Source organism: Hemitrygon akajei, chromosome 14, assembly GCF_048418815.1.
Source record: "Hemitrygon akajei chromosome 14, sHemAka1.3, whole genome shotgun sequence".
In the NCBI taxonomy this organism is placed as follows: Eukaryota; Metazoa; Chordata; class Chondrichthyes; order Myliobatiformes; family Dasyatidae; genus Hemitrygon; species Hemitrygon akajei.
Genome location: NC_133137.1, coordinates 106458050 through 106485267, shown reverse-complemented (window position 1 = coordinate 106485267; position 27218 = coordinate 106458050).

Sequence of the window (27218 nt, the reverse complement as noted above, 5' to 3'; positions counted from 1 at the left end):
CTGTGTCTCTCCTGCTTGCTATATGTTCAAAAAATTCCAACAGATTTGTCCGGAAAGATTTTCCTTGAGGAAACCATCATGACTACAGCCTGTTTATCATGTGCCCCGAAACCATGACGATGATGGCTGTTTTTTTGCTTATGAAAATCGGGAGGTAAGAGGAGTCCACAGGAGAGATGGCACGATCGTTGGTGATTGTAGAAGCCAATTCTGGATCTGCAGACACAGGAACAGCAGGGATGTGGGTGTTTGGGTAGTAGAATCCTTCTTCTCTTCATCAGTCGCTCTTATCGGTTCCTCATGCACCTCCTGGCTTCCTTGGCTGTATAAATCTAGGGAAGGCACCCTCTGGTCCCACAAAACTCGTGAGATTGAGACACCTCTCCCACGCCAAACCCCAGTTTGTGTGGATACTGTGTAATTTGCTACCCTGTTATAAATTAGTGCCACAAAATATGGCACAGATTAAAGGAATATATGCCACATATGATTAAAGGAATTATATTTATGAATCTTAACTTAAGGGTTAGTAAAGAAAGAGAAAACATGCCCACTTTAATTGAACAGTCAAATGTGAACAAGTTGGAGTTCAGTGCTTCACCAATCCTCAGATGATTTCGGCACCTGGCTTCATCGAATCACAGTCCCAATCACATGACCTGCCTCTCTCCAGCGCCTTCTCTCTTCATCTCCAGCTGAACAAAAGCCCCAAGCCCCACCTTAGTGTTCCTCACCAGAACCCCCCCCCCCCCAGTTCCACCATCCTAATTGGATGCCACACATTCCACATCATCCCTTATCTTTGACAATAACCCAAAGAGGCTGAAAGCAGAACAGACTGCTCCTACAGAACTGCTCAATGAAATACCTACAGTAAAATGTGAACCAGGGCATTACACTCAAAATTCTAGGATGCACTGTGTATCAGCTTTCTTCAGGGGTCTCTGTTACAAACCGGCTGCTGCCACTCATTGACCTCGATATTTGCCTGAGAGAGCTGCTGCTTAAGTTGGTCTTTGTACCTCTTGCATGGGACACCATGATATCTCTTGCCCTGAGGGAATTCTCCGTAAAGTACTGATTTCCAGTCTTCCGGTACCTGTCCAGAATCTAGTGATCCTGAAAGATCGTTACTAATATCTCCACAATCTCTTCAGCCACCTCTTTCAGAACTCTGGGGTGCAAACTATCTGGTCTGGGTGACTTACCTACCTTCAGACCTTTCAGTTTCCCAAGAACCTCTCGCTAGTAATGGTAACTTCACACACTTCATGCTCCCTGACATCTGGAACTTCCACCTTACTGCTAGTGTTTTCCACGGTGAAGACTGACACAAAATACTTATTCAGTTCATTCACTATTTTATTGTCCCCCATTACTATTTCTCCAGCATCGTTTTCCAGCTGTTCAATATCCACTCTCACCACTCTGGTATCCTCTTTAATACTACTGGCTAGCTTACTTTTGTATTCCATCTTTACCTTCTTAATGACTTTTCTAGTTACTTTCTGTTAGTTTTTAAAAGTTTCCCAATTCTCTAACTTCCCACTAATTTCTACTTTATTATACGCCCTCGCTTTGGCCTTTATGTTGGCCTTAACTTCTCTTGTTAGCCATGGTGGTGTCATCTTACCTTTAGAATACTTCTTCCTCTTTGCATGTATATACCCTGTGCCTTCCAAATTGCTTCCAGAAATTCCACCCATTGCTGCTCTGCTGTCATCCCTGCCAGTGTCCTTTTCCAGTCAATTCTAACCAACCCCACTCTCATGCCCCTGCAATTCCCTTTACTCTACTGACTTCAGCTTCTCCTTCTCGAATTTCATGGTGAATTTGATCGTATTATGATCACTTTCCTCTAAGGGTTCTTTTACCTTAAGCTCTCTAATCAATTCCAGTTCATTGCACAACTCCCAATCCAGAACAGCTGATCCTCTCGTCAGCTCAACCATGAGCTTCTCCAAAAAGCCATCTTGTGTTCACTCTAGAAATTTCCATTCCTGAAATCCAGCACCAACCGTTGAACTCATGGTCACTCTCCATCCACTGTGGTTGCAGAATTCAGCACCGAGGCCATTTCCTGTCACTTCTACCCATGACAGGTATTGACAAGGCAGCAATTATCGCAGTGCCTAAGAAGAATAATGTGGGCTGCCTTAATGACAATCGCCCAGCAGTCACATCGACAGTGATGAAATGCTTTGAGAGGTTGGTCATGTCTAGACTGAACTCCTGCCTCAGCAAGGACCTGGACCCATTGCAATTTGCCTATCGTCACAATAGGTCAGCGGCAGACACAATCTCAATGGCTCTCCACATGGCCTTAGACCACCTGGAAAACACAGGCACCTACGTCAGGATGCTATTCATCGACTTTAGCTCAGCATTTAATACCATCATTCCCACAATCGCAATTGAGAAGTTACAGAAATAAGGCCTCTGTACCTCCTTCTGCAATTGAATCCTTGACCTGCTAACTGGAAGACCACAGTCTGTGCAGATTGGTGATAACATGTCCTTGCTGACGATCAACACTGGTGCACCTCAGGGGTGTGTACTTAGCCCACTGCTCTACTCTTTCTACACTTGACTATGTGGCTAGGCATAGCTCAAATACTATCTATAAATTTGCTGACAATACAGCCATTGTTGGTAGAATCTCAGGTGGTGACAAGAGGGCGTACAGGAGTGAGTTATGTCAACTAGTGGAGTGGTGCCGCAGCAACAACCTGGCACTCAACGTCAGTAAGACAAAAGAGCTGATTGTGGACTTCTGGACGGGTAAGATGAAGGAACACATACCAATCCTTATAGAGGGATCAGAAAGTGGAGAGAGTGAGCATCTTCAAGTACCTGGATGTCAAGATCTTTGAGGATCTAACCTGTTCCCAACATATTAATGTAGTTATAAAGAAGGCAAGACAGCGACTGTATTTCATTAGCAGTTTGAAGAGAGTTGGTATGTCAACAAATACACTCAAAAACTTCTATAGATGTACCGTGGAGAGCATGCTGACAGGCTGCATCACTGTCTGTATGGGGGAGGGGGGCTACTACACAGGATCGGAAGAAGCTGCAGAGGATTGTAAACTTAGTCAGCTTCATCTTGGGTATTAGCCTACAAAGGACCCAGGACATCTTCAAGGAGCGGTGCCTCAGAAAGGCAACGTCCATTATTAAAGACCTCCAGCACCCAGAACATGCCCTTTTCTCACTGTTAGCATCAGGAAGGAGGTACAGAAGCCTGAAGGCACACATTCAGCGATTCAGGAACAGCTTCTTCCCCTCTGCTATCCAATTCCTGAATGGACATTGAACCCTTGGAAACTACCTCACTTTTAAAATATATATTATTTCTGTTTTTTGCACTATTTTTAATCTTTTCAATGTATATATACTGTAATTGATTGATTTATTTATTTCTTCTATATTAAGTATTACATTCAACTGCTACTGCTAAGTTAACAAATTTCACGTCAGATGCCGATGAGATTCTGATTCTGGTATCGTACTCTCATGGGAACTCTCTGAAATCACCTGCCATTCTTGTCTTGGCATATTTCGACATTCCTTCATGGTGACTGAACCATTTCATTTGTGGCAATACAAAATGAACACACCTCCCCACACCACAGAGTGTTGAGCTTGCTAGTTTGCCCACATCCCACCAGAAAATGAAAACTTCACACACTCTCACAGACACTCATACAGTGCTGACTCAAACTCACCTTTCCCCCCACATGCACATAACGGTTCAATCTCAGCTCAAGTACAAGCTTTTGGGTGTATAAGATGATGAGAGGCATTGATCGTGTGGATAGTCAGAGGCTTTTTCCCAGGGCTGAAATGGCTAACACGAGAGGGCACAGTTTTAAGGTGCTTGGAAGGAGGTACAGAGGAGATATCAGGGATAAGTTTTTTACTCAGAGAGTGGTGAGTGCGTGGAATGGGCTGCTGGTGACGGTGGTGGAGGCGGATATGATAGTGTCTTTTAAGAGACTCCTGGATAGGTACATGGAGCTTAGAAAAATAGAGGGTTATGGGTAACCCTGGGAAATTTCTCAGGTAAGGACATGTTTGGCACAGCTTTGTGGGCCGAAGGGTCTGTATTGTGCCGTAGGTTTTCTATGTTTTTACTCACTGAACTAATTCCACAACCTCTGGCCTGGCTTTCAAAGACTCTGCAGCTCATGTTCTCAATGTTATTCATCAGTAATTTATTATTATTTTGATTTTCATATTATTTTCACATTGGTCTGTCTTGTCTGTGTGCAGCTTTTCATTAACTGCTTGTATCTACTGTGAATGCCCACAAGAAAATGAATCTTGGGGTAGTATTTGATGACCTAAATGTATTTTGATAATAAATTTACTTTGCATTTTGAACTTTAGTCATAGGTATTGCAGAAACTCTATGAAAGCCCATGGAAATGAAATGATTCTCGGTCCTATCATAAAGACCTTTCTTTCAACCAGTGAATATTGGCCCTGCTGAGTAGGTTTCTACATAATTCTGGGAAACCTGATTCAATCCTATGGCTCTTACGTTTAGAGACTGGTCTTACCATGTGGATGTAGACCCAACGCTGAATTCTTAAGGCTGAGTGGACTTTGACCCTATAATACACTCTGGCTCCATTCAGTGAACGTTGACCCGATCCTGGGTCTTTATTTTTCCAGTGGGATTTGACTCTTCTCAGTGGTAAACTCTGACAGAAGATAGGCCTTTTATTCTCCTGTCAACCTTGACATATGCTGTGGATTTTGATCCCATGCTATGGATCTTTTCCTTGCTCTGAGCATCGTCTCGCTGTGCTGTAGGTTTTATCTATGTCCACACTGTACCGTGCACTTTGACCCTGTTCTCTGGGCATCAGTCTTGATATGTTTATCAAGAATAAAAAATCTCTGCAATGGTTCAGGTAAAGAAGTCCTCGAGTGTTTTTGATCCTTCACAAGCAGGCCCATAGGTGCATTCCAGAGATACCAAAGTGTTTTTGGTGCGAGGTTTTAGTTTATAAAGGCCAAGGAGCCTATTGTCCTTATTTATTTATTTATTTATTTGTTTGGAGATGCCATGCAGAATAGGCCATTCCGGCCTTTCGAGCCACACCCCCACCTCAGTGACCCCTGACAACCCAGATTTAACCCTAACCTTTTTTATTGATTTAACTTTTTTATTGCAAAACAGTGCAGAATAGGCCACTCCGGCCTTTGAGCCACATTGCCCAGTAAACCCCCCAAAAACCCCAATTACCCCTAGTCTAATCATGGGACAATTTCCAATGACTAATTAACCTACCCGGTACTTGTGGGAAAAACGGGAGCACCCAGGGAAAACCCAGGCATTCAACGGGGAAGGCGTACAGAGGACACTGGGATTGAACTCTAAACTCTGACACCCCAAGCTATAATAGCATTGCACTATACTACCATGACACCCAATCCCTCTACCGATTGTGTCATGTGACAGACTGCATTCAGTGACACCCAATAGCATTGCACTATGCTACCGTGACACCCAATGTCTACCGATTGTGTCATGTGACAGACTGCATTCTGGGCTTCAGCAGGTAATGAGAAGCCCTTACATAAAAAGCGATCAGTCACTGAAGGTGAGTGAGCAAGTGCAGCAGACAGTGAAGAAGGCTAATGGAATGTTGGCCTTTATTACAAAGGGAATTGAGTACAAGAGCAAGGAAATCCTCTTGCATTTGTACAGAGCCCTGGTGAGACCACACCTGGAGTACTGTGTACAGTTTTGGTCTCCAGGGTTAAGGAAGGACATCCTGGCTGTAGAGGAAGTGTAGCGTAGCTTCACCAGGTTAATTCCTGGGATGTTTGGACTGTCTTACGCAGAGAGGTTAGAGAGACTGGGCTTGTACATGCTGGAATTAAGGAGATTGAGAGGGGATCTGATTGCAACATATAAGATTATTAAGGGATTGGACAAGATAGAGGCAGGAAATATGTTCCAGATGCTGGGAGAGTCCAGTACCAGAGGGCATGGTTTGAGAATAAGGGGTAGGTCATTTAGGACAGAGTTAAGGAAAAACTTCTTCTCCCAGAGAGTTGTGGGGGTCTGGAATGCACTGCCTCGGAAGGCAGTGGAGGCCAACTCTCTGGATGCTTTCAAGAAGGAACTAGATAGGTATCTTGTGGATAGGGGAATCAAGGGATATGGGGACAAGGCAGGAACCGGGTATTGATAGTAGATGATCAGCCATGATCTCAGAATGGCGGTGCAGGCTCGAAGGGCTGAATGGTCTACTTCTGCACCTATTGTCTATTGTCTATTGATAGCTTGTTCCTTTTGTCTGACTATTTGCCTGCATACTCTTCAAATGGACTCCAATGGATGTTCAGAATCAAAAGGATACAGGCATTAAATCTACTGAATTTCTCAATTTCCCCTTTATCCTACGTTTGAATCAAATCCCTTCAGCCAGCCTTCAGTCTACTTGATCTCATATCTCCAATGCATCCCTCAATCCACTTCATCTCTTCACCCACTCCCTGTCATTTCATTTTTCAATCTTTTTGTTGATTTTCCAGTAAAGAATATACAAATCAGAGGAAAAGTTTAGCAAACAGATAATACAAAAGACATATAAACAGCAGTACAAAAAGAAAATACTCCCTGTCATAATGCTTGATCGCACCTCTCCACCTTAACCAACCAATCCCTCCACACCACTCATTCATCGTTATACTGTGTTGCATCATGTAGACATTCATGGTCTTTCCATGAGCATGATTGTTCCTGGCAAATTACTCTACTGTACTTTGTCCAGGGGTCACCTGCAGGAGCACCTTACCTCTCCTTTGATAGAGACATATGTCCACCCCACCACCCCATCTACACCGCTATATCACCCTGTCTGATAGGGTGAATTCCAATCCAATCCGAACCCCCAAAATGTTGATTTAGCAAGTGTCCTGATTGAGTTCCTATGCTTTACGACCTAATCCCACCTCCTCACACACTCTATAAGCACTTAGCCCTCACAAAACATCCCCCCAGCCCACATCAAGCAATCTCACTATTTCTCAGTCAGTGGGGAAATATGGAGCAAAGGGCAGAACTGGGCCGAACTGTGGCAGTTTGTTGAAGAGGAAGACCAAAAGGAATTAGATCACAAACAGCATTAATTCGCCAAAGACAGCAGAGGAGATGAGACCAACTGTTTATTTGTTTACTATTAAGATACAGCGTTCACAGGCCCTTCCAGCCCTTTGAGCCATGTCACCCAGCAATCCCCCGATTCAACCTGAGCCTAATCACAGGACAGGTCACAATAACCAGTCACCTGGGAGCGTGGGAGGAAACCCACATGATCACGGGGGCATATGGAGTTACGCAGGCAGTGATGGGAATTGAACCCGGGTCGCCTGCACCGTAAAGGGTGTGCTAACCAAAATAATGAAATACTCAGCAGGTTTGGCTGAAATATGGGAAGGGGAACAGTGCTGACATTTCAGGTCAAAGATTCTTCATCAGGACTGGGAATCTGAGGAAACAAATTGGTTTTAAGTGGCAGAGAGGGCAGGGAAGGGTGGATGAACAGAGGGGACTATCTCTGGTGAGTTGAGTCCTGAGTTACCTTGGCAACAAGCTGTTGATGAATAGAAATGGTTGAGCAATTAACATGCGAAACTGAGAGAACACGTTTGAGGAATGTAATGTCAGTGAAACCTTTAGGAGATACCCAGCAGATCGCACACAGCCAGAGGAGGGGCAAATCATTTTGGAGTCTGAGAGGACGTACCAATAGATTAATTAGTTTTGACACTTTCAGCTCAATTTAAACCTGGCTCAAACTTCATTATATATTATCAAAAAGGTCAATGTGAACTGGAAATGATGTTGCTAGTTCTGAAACCAACCGGAATGACGTCAAAGATTAACATCCAGCACTACACCAAATCCTTTCAGAGCTGCATCGGCTAAGATTAAATCACCTGAGCAATCCCATAAAATGGCAGGTCTATAAATTAACCTCCATTCTGCATTTTTTGATACTAAGGACTTAGTTACAGTCCCAAACTATTGTGAATTGTGATCTAACACGAGGAAATCTGCAGATGCTGGAAATTCAAACAACACACACAAAATGCTGGTGGAACACAGCTTGTTGTGTTCCACCAGCATTTTGTGTGAATTGTGATCAGTTGTTTATGTTATTGTGTATAAAACATTTGATCGCATTTTAACATGGGAACACCTGTGACATGCAGAGAGTGGAGGTGTACGGTTAATCTTCTCCCAATGCAGATCTGACCACTTCGCTCTGCAAGTTATTCATGTGTGTATAGTTAATACAGAGTATGAGACATGCACAAGAAATCAGGTCCAAAATGGCCGTTATGGTCCATTGATTTTGTCAGAGTAGAGCACATTGGAATTAATTCATTTTGTTTGTAACTGGTACCGTAATGCTAATCATAAAACTACAAAATTGTCAATAAAACCCACCTAGATCTTTAATGTGACAACGTTTCGGGCCGAAACCCTTAATCAGGAGTGAAGTAACATGGGATGGTCGAGGGGGGATAAGAAGTGGGGGGAGGGATGAAGTAGAGAGCTGGGAAGTGATAGGCTGAAGGGAAATGGGCTAGGGTGAAGGTGGAGAATTATGGGAAATAAAAGAGAAAGAAAGGTAGGGCTGGGGGGAGATTATAGTGAGGGGGGAAAAAGAGAGAGAAAGGGAACCAGACTAAAATTATAGATAGGGATGGGGTTGGGGGGGGCAGGGGTATCAACGGAGGTCTGTGAGTTGAATGTTCATGCTGACAGGAAGGAGGCTACCTAGGCGGGAGATAAGGTATTGCTCCATCGACCTGCGTTGACGGTAGACAGACATATCGGAGTGGGAGTGGTCTGTGGAACTGAAGTGTGTGGCCACAGGGAGATCCCGCCACTGCTGGAGGACTGAGCACCGGTGTTCGGCGAAATGGTCTCCCAGTCTGCGGCGGGTCTCCCCAATGTATAAATGGCCACATTGGGAGCACCGGATACAGTATATCACCCCAGTTGACTCGCAGGTGAAGTGGTGCCTCACCTGAAAGGACTGTCTGTGGCCTAGGATGGTGGTGAGGGAAGAAGTGTGGGGGCAGGTGTAGCACTTCTTCCGTTTGCAGGGATGAGTGCCCAGAGGGAGGTCAGTGGGGAGGGATGGGGGCGATGAATGGACAAGGGAGTCGCGTAGGGAGCGATCCCTGCGGAAAGCCGAGAGTGGGGGGGAGGGGAAGATGTGTCTGGTGGTGGGATCCCGTAGGAGGTGGTGGAAGTTACGGAGGATTATACATTGGATAACCTCCCGCCTAGGTAGCCTCCTACCTACCGGCATGAACATCCAACTCACTGACCTCCATTGATACCCCTCCCCCCCCCCCCTTACCCCATCCCTATCTATAATTTTAGTCTGGTTCCCTTTCTCTCTCCTTTCCCCCCTCACTATAATCTCCCCACAGCCCTACCTTTCTTTCTCTTTTATTTCCCATAATTCTCCACCTTCCCCCTAGCCCATTTCCCTTCAGCCTATCACTTCCCAGCTCTCTACTTTATCCCTCCCCCCACTTCTTATCCCCCCTCGACCATCCCATGTTACTTCACTCCTGATGAAGGGTTTCGGCCTGAAACGTCGTCACTACCTCCTCCCATAGATGCTGTCTGGCCTGCTGAGTTCTGCCAGCATTTTGTGCTTTTATTTATTTCCAGCATCTGCAGATTCAATCGTGTTGCCTTAGATCTCTAATGTCTTCTTCCAAGAGAGAGGGAGAGACAGATAGAGAGAGAGAGAGAGAGAGAGAGAGAGAGAGGGGGGGGGGGGGAGAGAGAGAGAGAGAGAGAGAGAGAGAGAGAGAGAGAGAGAGAGAGAGAGAGAGAGAGAGAGAGAGAGAGAGAGAGAGAGAGAGAGAGAGAGAGAGAGAGAGGGAAGAGAGAGGGGGGGAGAGGGGAGAGGGAGAATGGGGAGAGATAGAGAGAGAGAAGTGGGAGAGAGGGGTAGAAGGAGAGAGAGAGAGAGAAAGAGGAGGGAGAGAAAGGAGAGAGAGATAGTGAAGAAAAGAAGGGGGAGGGAGAGGGTGACGGAGAGAGGGAAAGAGAGAGGAGGGAGGAGAGAGAAAGGGAGAGAGGGGGGAGACAGAGGGGAAGAGAGGGGGAGAGAGAGAGGGAAGGGTAGAGGGAGAGAGAGGAGCGTGTGAAAGAGAGAAAAGGAGGGAGAGGAGAGAGACAGAGGGGGAGACAGTGAGAGAAATGGAGAGGGAGAGAGAGAAAGAAAGAGAGAGAATCTATCAATCTCTGCCTTAAATATACTGAATGACCGGGCCTACACATCTGCCTGTGGCGACAAATTCCACAGATTCATGACTCCCTGGCATAAGAAATTCCTCCTCATCTTCAATCTAAAAGGACACCCCTCTATTCTGAGGCTGCGTCCATGATTGTTCTTGGCAATTTTTTCTACACTAGTGGCTTGCCATTGCCTTCTTCTGGTCAGTGTCTTTACAAGACGGGTGACCCCAGCCATTATCAGTACTCTTCAGAGATTCTCTGCCTGGTGTCCGTGGTCACATAACCAGGATTTGTGATCTGCACCGGCTGCTCATACGACCACCCGCCACCTAGTCCCATGGCTTCACGGGACCCCGATTGGGGAGCTAAGCAGGTGCTACACCTTGCCCAAGGGTGACCTGCAGGCTGGCGGAGGGGATGAGTGCCTTACATCTCCTTTGATCGAGACACATCTCCACCCTGCCACCCTAACAAATGGTTAGTGTGTGCACAGTGAGAGAAAACACCAGGTTAGAAGCTTGTTTGCCACGTGAATCTTTGCACAAATCCTGTGTGTACAGCTTTGGGACAAATTAGTCATTTTAGCATGAGTTATGCAGAGATCAGTTTCTATTATCATTGGTTTCAAATGGAAGCTTGTTACAGAATTAAAGCACAACGTAAATTCATTCTTGAGTCAGATTTAGTGGACAGGGTTTTCACCAGCACGGCTGATTATTATCACTAAACTGGCAGAAATCTATCATTCAGAAATGTGGTACACATTGTTCTGCCACATTGTTCTTGTATGAAGATCGCAAAGGCCAATATTTCCACCACAAACGCAAACAAAATCCATATGATTCTTCTCATTGTGATTTAGAAGTTAGTGCTCTCTATACTCAAGCAAAGCAAGTCATTGGCATAGAAATGCATTCTCCTTTCAACAAATATGCTATACTAAATCTCCTTCTACTGGCTTAGTTTCTATTCCTAAAATCGTATCCCGCATTGAATTCCCTCTCAGCCCTTCCCAGGGTAGAGATTTCTCCTCCAAGCGTCAGGCACGTGACAATCTTACTGCAAGTGTCCAGAAAAAGCAATCTAATCTTTAAATACCCAGCAAATGGAATCTGTGAAAGAAAAATATGTTCCATTAACACTTGTAAAATATTTGCTAATCATTAAAAGCCAGGACTCTTGATGAAAGTGAACTCAACTGGACTTCCCCAGGAATGACGGTGAAGGGGAGGAGAACATTATTTTATTGCAGTCGATTGAAGTTAATACCTGGAACTGATTTCATTTAATTTTTTTTCTGGCTGATGTTAATTTAAGAGCTATATGAATTATTCATCTAGTTGGGATTGTGAGTGAATTTAATGTGAATATATTATAAATATGTAAAAAGCTAATCAGAGAACTCTTCAGCAATTTTAAGTGGAATTTGTGACTCAGATCTATTTCATTCACTTTTACCCAACCAAGCAATTAGACGGGTGCATCAGTGTTCAACGGAAGACTGGGGAGGAGGAGGTGTGCAAGGAGACCCCCAGGAATTTGCTGATAATTGCAGTGACTCCTGTCTATGTTTCAGTGTTCACAATGAGATCTAGGAGTGGTTCATCATTCAGAGAGGGCACAGAGTCTGTCAGTCTGTAGGAGGGTCCCCCTTTTATAAAAAGTTCCATTGCGTGATCCCCAGTGCAGGGGTTCCCAAGGGCGTATCTATATCTAGATACAGATTTAGAGGGGGAAGGGGCCCTGGGGTCATAACATTATTTGCAGGCAATCCCACAGAGTATCAATATTCTCACAGGATCTTGGTGTAGATCAATATTGGGACAGAAGACCCCATGTTTGTACCAGCATTTACACAGGGCTTCAGAAGTATTCATGTATTTCCAGAGGGTCTCAAGTGTGTATCAAAGTGCCTCGAGAAGGAGATTCCACATGGATTCTGGAAATGTATCAGTATATGCAAATCATCTTAGGAATACTGTCCATCACTGTTCACAAAAGTCCCTGGGTACATTCAGAATTCCAGGGTTGACTCAGGTGTGCTTTAGTATTCCCACAATTTTCAAAAGTACATGAGTGTATTGTCAGTATTTCAGAGGATCCTGAGAATCTATCGGTATTCACAGATTGTTCCAGAACTGTTTCTATATTCACAGAAGCATTGTTCAAATAGCTGCTGGGATTCTAGAAGATTACAACTCACAGGTTCCTTTGAGTACTCCATCTTCCCAGCGACTCTCGTGTACACAAATGTCCACACAAGTTCCCAGGCGTGTATTAGTAGTCACAGAGGGTCCTTTCAGGATGTCAGTATTGACAGAGGGTGTAAGTTATATATGGGATTTTAAGAGTTCCTCGGTATTCTTCAAGTGTTCCAAGATGATCAGCATTCTCAGAGGGTCCCAGGAATGTGTCAGTATTTATGACGTTCCAGACGTGAATCAGTATTTGCAGAGGGTTAAAAGTCTGTCCTGAGTCTTATAGGTTCATCAGGCCAGTGCTCATGCCGGTTTCCGTGGCGTGAAGCGACTGAGAGTACGAAGCCACCCCCCCCCCCCCCACCCCCGGATAGGATGCCAGTCTATCGCGAGGTTAACCCCCATCATTTTTCCGGTACCCATTTTCAGCTGGGTGGACTGAAGCATTGTGTGGTTAAGTGCCTTGTTCAAGGACACAACACGCTACCTCGACTGGGGCTTGAACTCACGACCTTCAGATCGCTAGTCCAACGCCTTAACCACTTGTCCACGCACCACACATTTGCAGAGGGTGCCAGGACTTTATCGTGCTGCTGAGAACACACCGGTACTCCGAGAGGGTCTGAGACAATATCGATACTCAGAAAGTCCAAGGAGCTTATCAGTATTCACAGGAATCCAGCTGTGTTTTGGTCTTCACAGAGGATCCCAGCAGTATATGAATATTGGCAAAGTATCCCTGGGGTGTTCAGTTCCCACAGACGATGCTGGAAGCAATTCAATATTCAAGGGGGATCCTGGAATGAATCATTATTCATGGTGGGTTCTGGAGGAATAATCACCATCGACAGAGGTTCTCAGGTAGGTTTCATATTTTGCTGAGGATCTCACAGGTGAAATAATATTCACAAGAAGTCCTTGGATGTGTCAGCGTTCACACCGGGCGCTGGGATCACGTCAGGGTTCCTAGATGTTTGTTTTCCCAGAGTCCTTCAACCATATCAACAAGTGGATCTCAGCAGGGTATCGATATTCACAGCCAGTAAGAAGGAGAGTATCAGTATAGTCCTCCCCCATTGTAAGGCCGTTTAGGTGATGGAAATAGTGTATTTCTTCATGGAATTGAGCAATAACTATGAAAGATTTGAAGATACAGAATAAACTTTTTTTCTTTGGAACTTACATAAGTGAGAATAGATAAATAAGCACAATATACTGAAAAGCAAGATAACTGATCAAGTTCTATCAATGGAAAGTGGTATAATGGATGGTTTTCTTGCAACACAACCACTCCGTAACATGGGAGTGTACTGTACTGACAGGGTGCTGTAAGTCTAGCATAGTCTGAGCGTGTATCAGTTCAAAGTACACGAGTGTGCAGAGTATCAGAGAGGAGGAAGGCTTAGGGGATCTTGGATGTATATCATTGAGAGGGGTCCCAGGTATCGGATCCTGGATCCATTTCTTTCTTCACAGATGAATGAATCTGTTCCTGTGAATGAATCAGCTCTCCCACACTTTCCAGCTGTGTCTCAGTGGTTTCAGATGAGATGCCCTGGACATACAAAAGTTTTCAAAGAGTGTCCTTGGAGTTTCTTTGTATTTACAGCAGATCCTTGGAGTGTATCAGTATTCACAGTGGTCACTCAGTGTGTATCAGTATTCTCATTGGGTCCCAGAACCCCATCATTATTCACAGGGAATCCCAGCTGCTAATCAGTGTTCAGTGAAGGTCCTGGAGGCATATTGGTATTCACCGAGGGATCTCCATTGAATACTAATGCTAAAGAACACAGTGAATACTAATATCCACACAGATTACCTGTGAATATTAACACATTCACAAGATGGTCCATGAATACTGATGTACTTAGGGGTCACTTTGTGAAAGTTGATATTCTTGGGGAACCGCTGTGGACACGAGGAAAGAAGAGAAGCTCTGATGGTGCTTATTCCACTTGAGAGACGAAAGCATGTCCTGTAATGGAAGTTGTACGATGGGACACGTGGTTGCACAAAAAGAGGCTAAATCCTAACCAGAACATGAAGGTATTGTAAATTAATCCCTCGTAAGTCCTAACTTTTCATAGCTTGCAATATTTTAATAGACAGTCTACTACCCTTGCAGTGTGTATATACAAAGCTACGCAGCGAGTTAAACACCTCAACAATTGCCTGAGCCAGAAGCTTTCTTCGGAGTTTTTAATGAGATTTTTACTTGTGAAAAAACATTGCTGTTACAGGGACAAATAAAGAGAAGATGGAAATCGATGTCTTTCCACCATGTAATTGAAATCGAAACAAGTAATCCGCGCAGGAAATAGAAACATAGAAAACCTATACAGGCCCTTCGGCCCACAAAGCTGTGCCGAACATGTCACTACCTAGGCTTTACCCATAGCCCTCTATTTTTCTAAGCTCCATGTAGCCATCCAAGAGTCTCTTAAAAGACCCTATCGTTTCTGCCTCCACCACTGTCACCAGCAGCCCATTCCACGCGCTCACCACTCTCTGTGTAAAAAACTTACCCCTGACATCTCCTCTGTACCTACTTCCAAGCACCTTAAAACTATGCCCTCTCATGTTAGCCATTTCAGCCCTGGGGAAAAGCCTCTGACTATCCAAACGATCAATGCTTCTCGTTATCTTGTACACCTCTATCAGGTCACCTCTCATCCTCCGTCGCTCCAAGGAAAAAAGTTCACTCAACCTATTCTCATGGCATGCTCCCCAATCCAGGCAACATCCTTGTAAATCTCCTCTGCACCCTTTCTATGGCTTCCACATCCTTCCTGTAGTGAGGCGGCCAGAATTGAGCACAGTATATTGAGAAAAATTGCTTATGCGCAGGAAGTGATGTTCATACAAAATGAACTGTACCTCTAGAGGCCAGAGCAGAAAATGAACTTCCATTCAGCTCAATGGATCTACTTTCATGTCCATCTCCTTGTCCATCACTGTCCATCACTGTCCATCACTGTCCAGGTGGTTCTGGAAGCTGGTCATCTCGGATCAAGGACATCACTACACTGCAGGACAATATCTTGGCCCAAAAGATGCCTTCCAAACTATGGCTGTCAAACCCCTACTTGAAAAACAAAATCTTGATAGAGAGGTACTAGCTAACTACAGGTCTATATCAAATCTTCCTTTACTGGACAAAATTCTAGAGAAAGTCATTTTCATCCAACTCAACAACTTTCTGAATGAGAACAATGTTCTAGAAAAGTTTCAGTCACGTTTTAGAGTGAACCACAGCATGGAGATGGCTCTTACCAAAGACCTTATCAGAGACCTTAAGCTCAGCATTGACACCAACGGAACATTAGAACATAGAACGTAGAACCTCACAGCAGAGGAGCCAGCCCTTCAGCACACAATGTTGTGCCAATACCAGCTAAAAAGTAAATCAAACACCCCCAAGAAACTAATCTCTCCTACTTACACTTTCTCCATATCCCTCTATCTTCCTCATATTCATGTGCCTATCTAACTATCTCTTAAAAGCCTCTAATGGATTTGCCTCTGCCACCATACCAGGCATCCACCACTCTGAGTGAAAAACTCATCCTTCTGTGCATGCCCTCTGGTATTAGACCTCTCTACCCTGGGAAAGAGATGCTCTGTCAACTCTATCTATGCCTCTCTTAATCTTATAAAACTCTATCAGATCCCCCCTCAGCCTCTGCCACTCCAGAGAAAACAACCAAGTTTGTCCAGCCTCTGAACCAGGCAGCATCCTGGTAAACCTCTTCTGCACCCTCTTCAAAGCCTCAACATCCTTCCTATAATGGAGTGATCAGAACTGTATGCAATCCTCTAGACGTGGCCTAGCTAGAGTTCTATAAAGTTGCAACATAACCTCTTGACTTTTGAACTCAATGCCTTGACTAATAAAAGTAATCCTCCTATCGACCTGTGTAACCACTTTCATGGAGCTATGAAGTCGGACCACAGAATCTCTCTGCTCAGCAACACTGTTAATGGTTTTGCCCTTGCAGTGTACTGTCTCCTTGCAATTGCCCTACTGAGGTGCAACACCTCACATTTACCTGGGTTAAACTCCATCTACCATTTCTCAGCACATATCTGCAACTGATCTATATCGTGTTGTATTCTTTGCCAGTCTTCTACACTATCCACAACTCCACCAGTCTTGGTACATTCAAAAACTTACTAGCCCACACACCTACATTTTCATCCAGGTCATTTATATACACCACAAGCAGCAGAGGTCCCAGCACAGATCCCTGCAGAACACCACTAACTACCAACCTTGAGCTCAAGTTCAACCACCACCCTCTGTCTTCTGTGTGCAAGCCGGTTCTGAAACCAAACACTGAAGTCCCAGTATATTCCAGTTAAAAGCAAGGACAGTAAGGGTGGGGAGAGCCAGCCTGTATAACTAAGGAAATAAAGGAAGACATCAGACTAAACGTTCACGCATACAAAATTGCCAAGAGTAGTGGGAAACTGGAAAACCGGGAAAACAAAAAGCAACAAAGTACCACAAAGTGAGTAATAAATAAAGGGAAACTGGATTATGAAAATAAACTAGCAAAGTTTTTATAATTATATAAAGCGGAAAAGGGTGGCTAAAGTGAATGTAGGTCCCTTGGAGAACAAGAAAGGGGAATTGAAATTAGGTAATGAGGAAATGGCCGAGGCTTTGAATGACTATTTGTGTCAGTCTTCACGGAGAAGAACCCATCTAACATGCCAAAGAGATGTTATGGATGAGATGGGAGGTGAGGACCTTGATACAATAGCTATCACTAAAGAGATATCGCTGAGCAAACTTGTGGGCCTGAAGATAGATAAGCCCCCGATCCTGATGGAATGCATTGCAGGGTACTGAAAGAAATGGCAGAATTTATAGTAGAGGCTTTGGTGAAAATTTACCAAAATTCTCTGGATTCTGGGCAGGTCCCGGTGGATTGGAAGACAGTGAATGTCACGCCACTGTTCAGAAAAGGATATAGGTGAAATGTAGGCAGCTATAGGCCAGTTAGTTTAATATCTGTAGTTGGGAAAATGCTTGAACCTATCATTAAAGAAGAAATAGTGAGGTATCTGGAAAGAAATGGATCCATCAGACAGACGCTGCATGGATTCAGCAAAGGCAGATCCTGTTTGACAAACTTACTGGAGTTCTTTGAGGATAGAATGAGCGCAGTGGATAGAGGGGAACAGATGGACATTTCTTACTTGGATTTCCGGAAGGTGTTTGATAAGCTGCCACATAAAAGATTTATCTGTTAGATAGGGATGCATAGAGTTGGGGGTGATATGTTAGCATGGATAGAGGATTGGTTAACTAATAGAAAGCAGAGAGAGTTGGGATACATGGGTGTTACTCTGGTTGACAATCAGTGGTGAACAGTGTGCCACAGGGGTTGGTGATGGGCCCACAACTGTTCACGATATACATTAACAATCTGGAAGAGGGGACCGAGTATAGTGTATCTAAGTTTGCTGATGATATTAAATTGAGTGCAAAAGCAAATTGAGCAGAAGATATGGAGAGTCTGCAGAGAGATATAGATAGGCTAAGTGAGTGGGCAAGGGTCTGGCAGATGGAGTACAATGTTGGTAAATACGAGGTCTTCTACTCTGAGAGTGTAACCCCCTGGGTCGCCTCAGGCTAGCTCAGCTCGTTCTCGTCTGGGGGAGCAGCCTTCGGCCCCGCCAAACTGGGTAATCAGCTGGTGTGGATGCTGTGTGATGTCCCCATCCTGCCCAAAAACAGACAGTACACCATATGCGATTAAATGATTACAATTTATAAAGATTACTATAACTAAGTAATTAATAACGATACAGTATACATGAAGGAAAAGAAAATAAAGAAAAAGGCGCCAAACTTATTAAAGTCCAAACCACTTCGTGCACAACCGTTGGAGCTCAATTACTGAAGTCTTCTGGCCACCATTCGATCCCCTCCAAACTCCTCGACTTGCAGCTCAGGATCACCTGAAGTGGTCAACCAAGCACATCTATCCTCATTTCCTCTCCTTGGGGTACCTCCTGGCCTCGGATCCCCGCTTGGGGTCTGTTCCTCGCCCAGTTTACAGCATCGCGTCCTCTCTCTCTCTCACCCCCTCGCACCGATCTCCCCAAAAGCCTGTCAACAATAGCTTACAGACTCAGAAGAAAGAACAACATTAATCGCAATTGGTTTACAAAGGAATACAATTCTCGTTATCAGTAAATTTTAACCCAAACAAGCTTCCAGCACTCTCTCACAACAAAGAAGCATTCCTACTTTTAACAAAACAAAGAAGCCATTTTGATTAACATACGCAGCAACAAAGAAAAAGAAGAAACCCCCCTTTACAAGAGGAAAAATGAAAGAGCAGATTATAGTTTAAATAGTAAAAAATTGCAGCATGCTGCTGTACGGAGGGACTTGGGAGTGCTTGTGCATGAATCAAAAGAGATTGGTTTGCAAGTGCAGCAGGCTGTCAAGAAGGCAAATGGAATGCTGCCCTTCACTGCTAGAGGGATTGGATTTAAGAGCAGAGAGGTTGTGCTGCAACTGTACAGGGTACTGGTGAGGCCGCACCTGAAGTACCGTGTGCAGATATGGTCTCCTTACTTGAGGAAGGATATTCTGGCTTTGGAGGAAGTGCTGAGGAGGTTGATTCCAGAGATGAGGGGGTTAGACTTTGAGGAGAGCCACCTGGGACTGTACTGACTGGAATTCAGAAGAATGACAGAAGATCTTGTAGAAACATATAAAATTATGAAAGGGATAGATAAGATAGAGGCAGGAAAGTTGTTTCCACTGGTAGGTGAGACAGAACTAGGGGACATAGCCTGAAGATTTGGGGGAGTAGATTTAGGACGGAGATGAGGAGGAACTGCTTTTCCCAGAGAGTGGTGAATCTGTGGAATTCTCTGACCAATGAAGTAGTGGAGGCTACCTCAGTAAATATATTTAAGACCAGGTTGGATAGATTTCTGCATCGTAGGGGAATTAAGGCTTATGGGGAAAAGGCAGGTAAGATCAGCCATGATCTTATAGATTGGCACAGCAGGCTCGATAGGCCGGATGGCCTACTCCTGCTCCTATTTCTTATGTTCTTATGTTCCCCATGCAACCTAATCTTCTGGATTAGCCTCCCTTGAGGGGCTTGTCAAATGCCTTACTAAAATCCACTTAGACAACATCCACTGCTCTAACTTCATCAATCTCCCTTGTCACCTTGTCGAAAGACTCAATTAAGCTTGTAAGACATGACTTGCACCACACAAAGCCGTGCTGGCTCTCCCTAATTAGGCCATGGATTTCCAAATGCTTGTATAAGTAGATAGATAGTTAGATAAATAGATACTCCTTTGATCCCAAAGGAAATTACAGTGTCACAGTAGCATTACAAGTGCACAGCTGTACAAATATACAACTATAAGAGGAGAAGTAAGAAAGAATAAAAAATAAGTTACCTCAAACAGTCTAACAGGAGGAGGTCATCACTTCCCTGGCTATAGCTTGACTCATTATAGAGCCCACTGGCCGAGGGTAAGAATGACCTCATACAGCACTCTTTGGAGCAGCGCAGTTGTTTTAGTCTATTACTAAAAGTGCTCTCTGTTCAGTCAAGATTCATGCAGAGTGTGAGAAACATTGTCCAGAATTGTCAGGATCTTCCGTTTATTGAGCCTGTTGATGCCATTGCCCCAGCACACCACCGCATAGAAGATTGTACTGGTGACAGCAGACTGGTAGAACATGTGAAGGACAGGCCTGCACACTCCAAAGGACCTCAGTCTCCTCAGGAAGTAGAGGTGACTCTGACCCTTCTTGTACACAGCCTCTGTGTTGGTGCTCCACTCAAGTCTGTCATCCAAGTTCACCCCAGATACATGTAGGTCCTCACCACATCCACGCCCTCACCATCAACAGTAACAGGGAGCAGGAGCAGTGCAGGCTTAGTCTTCCTAAAGTCCATCACCACCTCCTTTGTCTTACTGAAGTTGAGCTGCAGGTGATTCAGCTTGCACCATTTGACAAAGTCCTCCACCAGGACCTCTATTCATCTTCCTGTCCTCCCTATATATACCCAACAATTTCTGAGTCATCAGAGAATTTCTGCAGATGACATGAGTCAGTGTTGTATCTAAAGTCTGAGGCATACAGGGTAAACAGGAAGGGAACTGATACAGGCCCCTGTGGGGTCCCATTGCTGCTTATAGCCATGTCTGACACACAGCTCTGAAGCCACACAGGCTGTGGTCTGCCTATCAGGTAGTCCATTATCCATTATCTGCATTGACCCTAGAGAGACTGGTCCTGGCTCAGCACCCAACCCTGGTCAGATCAGCCCTCAATCCACTGCAATTTTCCCCAGCAATGAGGCTGTATGATACTGAAGGCACTTGAGAAATCAAAAACCAAGATCCTCACGGTGCTGCCCTGCTTATCCAATGGGAGTGGGCTCTGTTCAGCAGGTAGATGACAGCATCGCTGACTCCAATGTGCTCCTGGTAGGCAAACTGCAGGGGACCGATGGCTGATCTGACCAGGGGTCGGAGCTGAGCCAGGACCAGCCTCTCTAGGGTCCCTAAGAATATATCCTATCCCTAAGAATTTTCTCCAGCAATTTCCCTACAATTTCCCTGACGTGAGACTCACCAGTCTACAGTTTCCAGGATTTTCCCTTGCTCCCTCCTTAAATAGAGGTAGAACATTACCCAACACTGGGTCCAGTACAGCCTCCTCTCATTGGACTGTCTACATACTGATTTAAGAAACCCAACTTAACAAACTCTGCCCCATCTAAGCACCCTGCACTAAGAACTCTTCTAGATCTAAGTACTGTCTTCAACACAATTGACCACAACATTCTTCTTGATCGCCTTGAGAACTGGGCTGGCCTCCCTGGTAGTGCCCTTGTTTGGTTTTATTCATCTATCAAGAGAAATTTTTTTGTCTCCCTTGGAAACTAATTTTCTAAGAGATGCAATGTACTTTATGGTGTTGTTCAGGGAAGCTGTTTTGGTCTCCTACTCTTCTGCTTTTCATGCTCCCCTTTGGAGAGCGTAAACTTGATTTCCACAGTTATGCACATGACACACAATTACACATCTCGGTTGAGCCTGATGATGAGAACACCCTACCTTCTCTGACTTCTGGTTTGGCTGCAATAAACAAACGGATGAGCAATAATTCCCTAAAACTAAATAAAGATAAAACTGAAATACCTTTGCTTGATCCCAAAAGCAAAGGAGAGAAACTTCTTGATGAACTCGGCTTCTCTTGTAAAATCAGAAGTAACAAGCCTGGGTCTTATCCTAGATTCATGTCTGAATTTTACATCCCACATTAAGAAAGTGAGCAGAGCAGCATTTCTACACTAAAGAAATATTACAAAGGGACATCCGCTTCTGTCACGTAATGATACTTTATATCGATTAAACTAGATCACTGCAATGCACTCCTCACTGCCAATCTATTGATCAACTTCACCTCATTCAGAACGCCGCTTTAACCAAAACCAGGATGAGCGAACATATCACTTGCTCTACAATGGCTTCCTGTACCTTTTAGAATTGATTTTAAAATTCTCTCACTTTTTTTTAAAGCTCTTATTTGTCTAGGACCACAGTACATCACAGAGTTGTTTTCATTTTACAATCCAGGTCTTCTTCCGCCAGTCTCATAAACTTAAACTATCTTTCTTGAAAGATAATTAGCAGATCAGCTTTTTTGAACTACACGCCTGAGCTGTGGAATTCAATACCTGAAACAATAAGGGATGCAGACTCAGACGACACGTTTAAATGCCAGCCCAAAACCTTTTTATTTAACATTGCTTTTATTTTTAGTTTTGTTTTATTTTCATGTTTGTACTTTTATCCCATTGTAAAGAAAAATAGAGGGTTATGGGTAAGCCTAGTAATTTCTAAGGCAGGGACAAGTTTGGCACAGCTTTGTGGGCCAAAGGGCCTGTATCGTGCTGTAGGTTTTCTATGTTTCTATGTAAAGCACTTCGAACCACATCATCTGCACGAAAAGTGCTCGATAAATAACATAACTATTATTATTAAAACATCTTTAGCTGTTTCATCCATGAACATCTTCTGTCATTAAGAACAGAAGTGAGAATGTCTGATGATGATTGCACAAGTTAATTTCCATATGCAACTACAGTAAAGCAGACAAGTGCAGTATGCGAAACATACAAAAAGTTGGAGGAACTCAGCAGGCCAGGCAGCATCTATGAAAACAGTAAATAGAACATAGAATATCGAAATCTACAGCACATTATAGGCCCTTCAGTCCACAGTGTGGTGCCGACCATGTAGCTACTCTAGAAACTGCCTAGAATTTCCCTACCACAGAGCCCTCTGTTTTTCTAAGCTCCATGTACCTATTCCAGAGGCTCTTAAAAGACCCTATTGTATCTGCCACTGGCAGTGCATTCCATGCACCCACCACTCTCTGTGTGAAAAACTTACCCCTGACATCCCCTCAGTACCTATTTCCAAGCACCCTTGTGTTAGCCATTTCAGCCCTGGGAAAAAGCTGACTATCCACACAATCAATGCCTCTCATCATCTTATATACCTCTATCAGGTCACCTCTCATCCTCCGTCGCTCCAAGGAGAAAAGGCCAAGTTTATTCAACCTTTTCTCATAAGGCATGCTCTCCAATCCAGGCAACATCCTTGTAAATCTCCTCTGCACTCTCTCTATAGTATCCACATCCTTCCTGTAGTGAGGGGACCAGAAGTGAGCTCAGTACTCCAAGTGGGGTCTGACCAAGGTGTTACATTACCTCACGGCTCTTGAATTCAGTCCCATGGTTGATGAATGCCAACACACCATACACCTTCTTAACAACACTGTCAACCTGTACAGCAGCTTTGATTGTCCTATGGACTCGGACCCCAAGATCTCTTAGATCCTCCACACTGCCAAGAGTCTTACCATTAATATTATATTCTGTCTTCAAATTTGACCTACTGAAATGAACCACTTCACACTTAGCTGGTTTGATGTCCATCTGCCACTTCTCAGCCTAGTTTTGCATCCTATCAATGTCCCGCTGTAACCTCTGACAGTTCTCCACACTATCCACAACACCCTCAACCTTTGTGTCATCAGCAAACTTACTAACCCACCCTTCTACTTCTTCATCCAGGTCATTTATAAAAACCACAAAGAGGAGGGGTCCCAGAACAGATCCCTGAGGCACACCACTGGTCAACCTCCATGCAGAATATGACCCGTCTACAACCACTCTTTGCTTTTTGTGGGCAAGCCAGTTCTGGATCAACAAAGCAAGATCTCCTTGGATCCCATGCCTCCTTACTTTATGAAGGAGTCTTGCATGGGGAACCTTATCAAATGCCTGACTGAAATCCATATACACCACATCCACTGCTCTACCTTCATCAATGTGTTTTGTTACATCCTCAAAGAATTCAATTAGGGTCATAAGGCATGACCTGCCCTTGACAAAACCATGCTGACTATCCCTAATCTGATTATATCTCTCCAAATGCTCATAAATCCTGTCTCTCAGGATCTTCTCCAACAACTTGCCCACCACTGAAGACAGACTCACTGGTCTATAATTTCCTGGGTTAACTCTACCCCCTTTCTTGAACAAGAGAACAACATTTGCAACTCTCCAAACCTCTGGTGCTTCTCCTGTCCCTAATGATGATGCAAAGATCATCGCAAGAGGCTCTGCAATCTCCTCCCTCACTTCCCACAGTAGTCTAGGGTATATCTCATCTGGTCCCAGTAACTTATCTGACTTAATACTTTTTAAAAGCTTCAGCACATCCTCTTTCTTAATGTCTATATGCCCAAGCGTTTCAGTCCGCTGCGAGTCATTCCCACAATTGCCAAGGTCTTTTTCCCTGGTGAATACTGAAGCAAAGTATTAATTAAGTACCTTCTCTACCTCCTCCAACTCCATGCACACGCTTACACTATCGCACCTGATTGGTCCTATTCTCACATGGCTCATCCTCTTGCTCTTCACATACTTGTACAATGCCTTGGGGCTTTCCTTAATCCTGCTCACCAATGCCTTCTCATGGCCCCATCTGACTCTCCTAATTTCATTCTTAAGCTCCTTCCTAGCAACCTTGTAAATTTCTAGAGCTCTGAGAACATCTGCTCCCAACTTATTGTCTGTTCCTATCCCTCTCCAGCGCTATGGTGAAGGAGATAGAATTGTGGTCACTACCTCCAGAATGCTCCCCCACTGAGAGACCTGACACCTGACCAGGTTCAGATCAAGTACAGCCTCTACTCTAGTTGGCTAATCTACATATTGTGTCAGGAAACCTTCCTGAACACACCTAACAGATTCCACCCTGTCTAAACCCCTTACACTAAGGATATGCCAATCAATATTAGGAAGGTTAAAATCTCCCATCACAACAACCCTATTATTATTGCACCATTCCAGAATCTGCCTCCCTATCTGCTCTACAATATCCCTGTTACCATTGGGGGGGGGGGGGGTCTATAAAAAACACCCAGTAGAGTTATTCCCCCTTTCTTGTTTCTGACTTGCACCCACACTGACTCAGTAGACCATCCCTCCATGACTTCCTCCTTTTCTGCAGCCGTGACACTATCCCTAGTTAGAGGTGTATAAGACGAGGAGAGGTATTGATCGTGTGGATAGCCAGAGGCTTCTTCCCAGGGCTGAAATGGCTAACATGAGGGGGCACAGTTTTAAGGTGCTTGGAAGTAGGTACAAGGGGGATGTCAAGGGTACATTTCCACACAGAGAGCGGTGGGTGTGTGGAATGAAAAACACACTACTGAAACATTTCAGATGAAAAAACACTACTGTATCCGCCTCCACCACCTATGGGCAGTGCCAGCGATGGTGGTGGAGGCAGATACGATAGGGTCTTTTAAGAGACTCTTAGATAGGTACATGGAGCTAGGAAAATAGAGGGCTATGCGGTAGAGAATTTCTAGGCAGTTTCTAGAGTAGGTCACATGTTCAGCACAACATTGTGGGCCGAAGGGCTTGTAATGTACTGTAAATTTCTATGTTCTAAATATATTTCTATAGGTTTACACTCATCAGAGAATGCAAGACAAGGTGTTGTAAGTACAAGGTGGCTATTCTTGTCAGAAATTTAGGAAAAGCTCCTTTATGTAGTAAATGAGGAACTCCTAGGTGAAGGGAGTGGATTTATTGAAAGGGAAGTTGGACAAGTAAATGAGAGAAAGAGATGGATTGAAAATTGTGCAGGGTTTGAACAATTTGGCAACGTCTCTGTGCTGTACATCAACAGATGAAGCCCAGGGAACAAGCCCATAGGTTACCTATAATAAAAAAGATAAAATGTTGGAAGCACTCAGCAGGTCAGGCAGCATCTGTAAGTCTGATTGAAGGGACCCAACATGATCTTGGAAACATTGGTAATAGACTTAGAGTGAAGTGCAGGCGTTAACTAATAAGAGGTTGGGCACCTCTCTGACTCCACACTACATTAGCGTCTTTCTTCCAGGACTCCCCCATTGATGATTCCACTAAGTAGGCAGTGACAACAGTGCTGAATCACATTTTGGACCAGAATTGCTATCAGCCATGGTTTAACACCAGTGAGTACCAGGGATTCATTCAGGAGACACTTTGCCCTGGTAGTTACTTATAGCAATAAACTCTTAAGGCTAGAAGCAATAGGGCAGGATTTCAAGAATGTGAGTTAAATTATATCTTTGTTTTATGTGTTTCTTTACTTACTATGAAAAGTGAGAGAATTCAAATGAAACATGACACTGGGGCATGTAGAAGATCACAAGACACTGCAAGGGACTTCTCCAAATCTTCTATGCACACTCACTTCAAGGGGACTGAGATATAGAAGGGGAGCAGGAAATTAATCAGTTTAAAAGAATCTTTACCTCACTGAACCATAGAGGTTAGCCACTTGACCCATTATGAATTGTTTTTCCCACAGTCCTACGACTGTTTGAAGCATCACATTCAGTTCTGAGTTCCACGGTTGTAATCTGAACAAAGTCACCAGAGAAACACTGAGTGCAGAAGTGGTTTATTCAATAAAAGCCAGCAGGCATCATACCGAGACCCTTTCAGAGGAAGCAGCCTGTTTGATCGAACATTACATGGCATTTTATATGCTAAAGATCAAAGGACAATTCTGTATTTACAATACTTCCTCTGAATTACATGTATTCTAACTTTCACACCTCCTTCTTTGTACCCATACTCCAGACACCCAAAATGAATGTTAATCAATATTGTCTGGTTTTTCAATTAACTGCATTTCACAGCTCAACTCCAAGAGCCTATTGCCCAGAGCTGCATTTTAAATTTAATCTACAGTTCATGCTCAGGTCTAAGGAAGTTAATATTTTTAATATTAAGTTAATATTTTAAAGTGGCTGAAGTTAATATTTTGCTATTAACCTAACTCCAGAGTACGCCCTAACATCACAATTTAGGAAAATGTCATGCCTGCTACCTAATTACATCCTATGATGTTGTTGAGATGCCTCTGCAGGAAACTTTCAACCTGACTTAATACCAAGACGCATTACCATCATCTCATTGCCATCTGTTGTAATACCTAAGTATGTTATTGTCCATCTATCACCTCAACACCTCCAACACCTAGATACTTCATCACATAGATCTATTATCTTGTTTATTTGTCCCATTGTAATGCTGAATTACATTGCCATGATCTTTAGCAATGGAACTGCTGAAATGTTT